General features: G+C 35.2%; 2 non-coding genes across 2 annotated transcripts; one reads left to right on the top strand and one right to left on the bottom strand.

Moving 5' to 3' along the window:
* Positions 1 to 3,463: 3,463 nt before the first annotated feature.
* On the bottom strand, positions 3,464 to 3,537 carry Trnaa-agc (transfer RNA alanine (anticodon AGC)). The gene has a single exon. It is a non-coding gene; the product is annotated as a tRNA-Ala (tRNA).
* Positions 3,538 to 3,931: 394 nt separating this feature from the next.
* Positions 3,932 to 4,005, top strand: Trnap-agg (transfer RNA proline (anticodon AGG)). Its single transcript has one exon. It is a non-coding gene; the product is annotated as a tRNA-Pro (tRNA).
* The last annotated feature ends 2,343 nt before the right edge of the window (positions 4,006 to 6,348 follow it).

Genomic DNA, 6,348 nt, shown 5'->3' on the forward strand with positions numbered 1-6,348 from the left:
CTTCACAAGCTTAATCTGTTTTGTAGGTTTAAAGACACTGAGGTTCATTTACATTACAGTAATTAACTGCAACTCACTGAAGACAGAACAAAAATCCTACAGTGTGCTAACTTAACCCCTTCTGTATGTGCCTATGAATCATATTTGCACAATAATACCTATGGACGGGTAATGAATTGACGCACAGAGGATTAACGATGGTTAATCAGAGCAAATTTTGCTCACGGTCACACTGCAGGGGTGAGAAAAAGGCAGAGAAAATTTGAAAGAAATCTACAGATATTCACAAGTTTAAATCAGAAACAGAAACTTTATGAAATATGTTACCTGCCTAAGAATCAAGCTATCAGAATCAGATATAAATCTAGCAATAAAGAGACTTTTGAACATTCTGGAATCACATCACTTTCTGTAGTAAAAAGAAACATTTATATATGAGCAATAACGGCCTAGATAAAAGGCGATTGATTACTCCACTTTAATGTTTATGGAATACTGAAAAAAATATAAAAAATTAAAAGAAAGAGAAAAAGCATCTGGCGACAGAAATGTGGTTTTCGGGAGGTACATTTTGAAAATAACATGTCAAAATGCGTCAATTTTTTTTTTAAGATTAAGAACAAAACAATGATGCTGGCATGTTACAACATGTCATGTAAGATAAACACAATACCAACAACATCAAAATATCCGTATAGACAAATAAAATTTTGCCACATGCCTGTTATGGTGATACCGGTCATTTACAATGATGATAAAAACATACTCGGACACATAATTTGATTTGTGATTGTGATTTCGAACGTTGTCGTGGAGACGGATACTTTGATACTCGCAAACTAAGTCGCTGCCGATTTATCAGTTTCAACGTTTTGATATCACATCTATCTTTCCAAGACCTTTTACAAAGTATATATTCACCTTCAAATTATCCAGCGAGAAAATTTCATACCCTGGTTAAACTACGGGAAATTATGTATCCACGTTTAATAGCATTCCAACAAATAAATTACCACCACCCGTAAGCAAACATGGTGGCAAAAAATGATATACATGTAATCATATTTGCCATCCTATTCTTCTTACTACGGTGACGAAAGATATAACTTAAACTATGTCTTATGATGATGTAAAAAGTAGCCTACCATTTAAATTCATGAAATTCATGAATTCATGAAAGATGTTTTCATCGCAACTGATTGACAAATTGCCCTCCATCGACGTAAGGATTAGAACCAACACTTGCTGTCTGGAGGTAGCTCGGTGGTCTAGTGGAGATCTATTTATTCAGTACTGCGCATTTAGTATTGCGCAGGTAGAAAAATACATAACTGACTTCATTTTTAACATTGCAACTCACTGAGAACTGATATATTGAGATATCTTGAGAATGATTGAGAATATATGTGACCGTGCACCTCAAAACGAACATAAAGTCGCACACACTGATTTTGCGTGAGGACTGAAAATAGGTGAAATGGGTCAACCTAGCCAAACATGACTTTTTGATATTTTCTGAAAGAGTGGGTCTTCTTTTACATTATGCTAGAATTTGGTATCATAAAACGGGCAGGAAAGTCTGTTTTTTTAGCAGTTTATCTCGAACATTTTTGGTAGAATAGTGTGATTAGGTGTGCCTTTAGAACCCCTTTTTCATTTCTGAAAAACCTTGTCCACACTTTCAACTCTATAACTTTTGAAAGGATAGTGCTACTGCTTTGAAAGTTGGCATTAATTATGGTCAGAATGTGTTAATGAGGCATGCCTAATTTCAGTTTAATCTGATAATCCCTTCATTGTTGTTACTCTGGTGGTTTACTTCCTGTTTTTTGTCCCATTCATCGCACAGCAAGCACGGTTTGGTAAAGATTAAGCGCTTGAATAGACACTGTACTTCAGAGCCTCTTTTCTCAGTTCACACTTTTCATGAGTTTGTGCTCTCTTTCCAATATTTAGATAGGTTAGAAGAGTCCATTTGATTTGAGTTATACATCATTTTAAAGCTTAAAGTCTGCTCTTTCAGAATATGGTATTAACTAAAAATTCATGTCTGGCGACTTTTTGTTTGTTTTGAGGTGCAGGGTCACATATATATATATATATATATATATATATATATGAATACAGTATATTAAGTGTCTAGGTTACAACACATGTACTGCATAATCCGTAATTCTTTATTTGACATCATATTACATATAGATAATTATACATTTATCAAAATGACAAAAAAATCTGTCTTTCTCCGAAACAATCAACGCGTATATTTGAATTTATATGCCCTACATTCTTACAATATTTTTATACTATGGCATTGCATTTAATAACAAACAAGCTGAATAAACACAAATAACCTGCTCACAATACCATTCTTTCTATCATAATAGCGGAGATAATACAACATATGAGGAAAAAAAAAATCATGTTTCAACCCGGACCTTAATCATTAACATATGTGTTGATATATTATTCGTAATATCCACGTAAATATAACATATGTTTGACAAAATAAGGAAGTATATAGAAATGTCGTCAAACAAAGGGAAAAAATAAAATGCGTAATTCATCAATCCTGAAAAACACATTTCATGTAAACATTATTCTTTCAACAACAAAAAATCATACAATTATTATAAGCTATACATTACTAGATGTCATTTGATACAACTGGGTAGTGAAACATAAGCCATGATATTATATAAAATACTAAAGATCGCAGATTTAAAAAAAAAAAGAGAATCAAAAAGATGACACCTGTCCGGTGACCAGGAGGTCGTAGGTTCGAATCCTGCTCGAGTATGTACGCCAATTACTTTTTTTATCATGGCAACTACTAAAACACTGATCAGTGCTTATTTACGTCGATGTAGGGCAATTTGTCCATCAGTTGCAATAGCCTCCCCTTTACTATTCTCTAGCTTACTGCTGGCCACCGGAAGGAAATGGTTTGGCCTTTCAACCTCTACCAAAGGTCAACGTTACTGGAGTCCTGTACTACGAAAACGGGGACACTATCACCTATTCGTGCGAGGATGAAAACTTCAAAATCAGCTGTACTTTATCTGATAGCTGCAGCAGTGAATGCATAGATGGAAATTGGAGCCCGCCGATCCCTAAATGTCAGGGTACGACCTACCACAACAAGTTTGTAACGACCACTCAAGCAATAAAATCCCTGTTTGTTATAAACCTATGAATACTACCGTAGAGATATGTTTTGAATGTGTTATGTATTGTATGTAGGTATTTTAACCTGATATGTATCAGGGCTCTCTCTCTCTCTCTCTCTCTCTCTCTCTCTCTATATATATATATATATATATATATATATATATATTTATATATATATATAGATATATATATATATATTTATATATATAGATAGATATATATATTGAAACAAGAAAGGGGAAACTGACAAGAAACAAATAACAAATAGTGAGAACTTTGAGCAAAGAAAATGGGTTTTCATCGGGATTCGAACCCGAGACCTCCGGATTGCTAGACCGGTGCTCTACCGACTGAGCTATTGAAAGCCCTAGATCGGTGTTCGTCCCAAACCCTTAACTCTCTTTGCTCGTGTGGTCAGAAGCTATAGTGTGTGTATGTGTGCCACACACACACACATTAACCTGACATAAACCCAAAGGATGTAAATCAACTTTGGAATAAATGCGAGGGATCGCCGAAGCGATGCAGCTTGTTGTAATACATTTTGAAACAAGAAAGGGGAAACTGACCAGAAACAAATAATAAATAGTGAGAACTTTGAGCAAAGAAAATGGGTTTTCATCGGGATGTTGATTGTTGATTTACATCCTTTGGGTTTATGTCAGGTTAATGTGTGTGTGTGTGGCACACATACACACACTATAGCTTCTGACCACACGAGCAAAGAGAGTTAACGGTTTGGGACGAACACCGATCTATGGCTTTCAATAGCTCAGTCGGTAGAGCACCGGTCTAGGAATCCGGAGGTCTCGGGTTCGAATCCCGATGAAAACCCATTTTCTTTGCTCAAAGTTCTCACTATATATATATATATATATATATATATATATATATATGTGAGGACCTGAATATAAGAACGACCCAAGTCCAATTTTTGGCCAATTTCAGTTTGACATGGTAAATTGTAGCTTATGCATGGACTCATCTTGTGTATAAATGATAAATCCTAATTACCCCCGGAAGTGCCTGAAATGAATGAGTTAAATCTTATAAAGAATGAAAGACTTGGGTCATTCTTACATTAATATTATAGCGCCCTCTCTCATCCTTCTCTCATCTCTATAGCAGAATATCATGTATATGAATCAAAGAACGACCCAAGTCCATATGAATCAAAGAACGACCCAAGTCCACCACACAAAATGGCCTCTCCACAATTAATGTAAATGTTAATCGTCATGATGATATTATGTTTTAATTTGTATATACAATGTTGCCTTCCCATCACAGTTAGATAGAATATTATTGGACAAATAAAAAACATATTATGAAGGTTTTTTTTTTTTTTTTTTAGTTTACTCGAAATGGTCGTCCATAGACTTGGGTCGTTCTTATATTCATATACTCATATACATTGTTTTTATCTTTTGCCAGCTCACACTTGCAGTGTAGTTACTGTGTATAATCAGTGTGCAACATACATCATGTTTAGCTTTTAACGTATCACCGAGCACGTATTGGTCGTAAATACAGTGTTATCAGAGCGTTGTAATATCGCTTTGGGTCCACATTTGTTCATATCATATACCCGATCAAAAAAAAACAAACAAACAAACACACAAATAAGCAAAAAAGTTGTTAAATCATGGCGAGGGCGCCAAAGTGGACTTGAAGAAATCGTAAACGGCTCTATGTTAGAAGAAAACGAAAAGTCATGTTGTTCCGACCTCGCCGAGAAAAAACAGAGACATTATTTTCAAATTTGTATGTACGGCAGGCCTTTGGAAACTGTCACGAGACTCAAACACCTTGGGATAATCTTTGAACAACTCTTGACTGGTCTCCCCACGTCGTTGAAGTAGTCATGACAATTTCTCGTTCTATCGTATGTATCTTACGAAGAATCAAATCGTGTTTGACACGTAAAATCATGAATCAGCTGTATTTTTCTTTCATACTTCCACATATTGATTATTGTTGTGCTGTATGGGGGTCACTAACAAAGACAAATTTAACTAGATTGCAACGCTGTCAAAATAAGTATGCTCGTGTAGTATTGAATGGTGGTTATTACATGGCAGCGCAAGCTCTTACTCATACTCTCAATGGCAGTCAGTTGAACAAATAATTCAATATCATTACTGTGTCCTGGGGTACAAATTGCTTCACAATTTAGCCCCACCGTACATAGTCAAACTTGTGACCAAATGCCCTACTACTTATACCACTCGATATGCCCTTTCTTGCCAATTACAAATATACCCAAACCTAGAACTGAATATAAGAAATGCTCCTTCACATATGCTGCAAGCAAATAATTTAATGAGTTACCCACTTTTATTCAGACAGCCTCCTCATTGTAAACATTTAAGAATCGTGTACGTCAACATCAATCTCTCATTTGATATGAACCCTTTGCACTAGCTATGAATTATTCAGATAGCTATTTTTTCCGCTCAGTTTATGTTCTTACGAACGGATTGTTCTTTAGCTCTATCCTATGTTCGTTTTGTTCTTGTTTTTTATTGAGTGCACATGTAATGTATCAACGCAGGGCTCCCTTGTATAAAGCAGGTCTTTGTGGCACTGAATGGGACTACCCTGCTTTTAGAGAAGACTTAATAAATAAATACCCACCCACGCACACACCCACCCACCACCCACGCACCCACCCCCACCCCCATCCCCCACTTGCGTCTCTGCCTACCCAATGCTATATCAAAGACGATTTGAAGAGTAGGTAAAAAACAATAATTGTGATAAGAGTATGATAAAGACATACATTTCAAATATTAAAGGGGGCCCCTACCAGGATCCGCCACGTCACTCCTCTGGCACATATACTTCAGTAAAGATTTTAGCACATCCCATTGAGAAAGTGTGCCTGTGGAAAAATCTTCAAAGTTTGGGTTTGGGCATAATTACTAATGTTCGCATTATCAGGGGTTTTGTATATGGACATTTTTGTTTAACATTCTGTTTTTGGGATTCAGCGTGAGAATTCTTTCATACTATATATATATATATATATATATATATATGCATATATTTATGTATATATATATATATATATATATATATACATATATATATACATATATATATATATACACACACACACATATATATATATATTATATATTATATATATACTACAGACAGAAAAAGAATGATGTA

The sequence above is a fragment of the Diadema antillarum genome, unplaced genomic scaffold (assembly GCF_040938485.1).
Source record: "Diadema antillarum isolate AM-2024a unplaced genomic scaffold, OU_Dant_1.0 seq00001027_RagTag, whole genome shotgun sequence".
Classification (NCBI taxonomy): domain Eukaryota; kingdom Metazoa; phylum Echinodermata; class Echinoidea; order Diadematoida; family Diadematidae; genus Diadema; species Diadema antillarum.